This window comes from Pezoporus flaviventris, unplaced genomic scaffold (assembly GCF_033815535.1).
Source record: "Pezoporus flaviventris isolate CSIRO_AGI_PZ_B2104156 unplaced genomic scaffold, CSIRO_AGI_Pfla_v1 ptg000007l, whole genome shotgun sequence".
NCBI classification, from domain to species: domain Eukaryota; kingdom Metazoa; phylum Chordata; class Aves; order Psittaciformes; family Psittacidae; genus Pezoporus; species Pezoporus flaviventris.
This window is the reverse complement of record NW_026892555.1, coordinates 88,539,485-88,540,111: the sequence shown is the minus strand read 5'-3', so window position 1 is coordinate 88,540,111 and position 627 is coordinate 88,539,485.

Genomic DNA, 627 nt, shown 5'->3' with positions numbered 1-627 from the left:
TCACAGAAACCTGACTAACACCAATCTTGACCCACCTACTAACAGCTTTACATATTCTGTGCAACTCATTTAATGCTTCATATTATCTAACAATCTTCTGCATCCAAAAGAAAATTTTTGGCTAACAGGTTGCGAACTGAAATTAACTTTATCTCAGGTCTTTCTTCCCATATCAGACTCACCAGCATTCTAAAGTCAGACAGGTCTCAATCGCCAAGGGAGCACTCACCAAATTTTCAGCTGAGTCTTTCCTCAATACCTTCTTACTCTTTCATGTCTGACTTGAAATCATGAAATGAGAGGGTGAGGTAACATATGCAGAAGTTCTAGCAGTACATTGTCTTTGTTTCGGATGCAGATAACATCATCTCCCAGTATTCACTTAAAACCATAGCAAAACAATGCCTAGATAAAGGCCAGCTGGTTAAAGCAATTCTCATATCCACAAAAAAATAAACCAAACTCTATAAATACTCATTAAGATGCTTCTCCCAAACTCCATAAAAAAATTAGGGATTGATATTTATTTATTATTATATTGTTATTTTATCTATATAAAAAATCTTGAGATACACTCAGAAAAGGTGTTAGGGGACACAAAAAGAGAGGAGAAGAGACAGAGAGAGA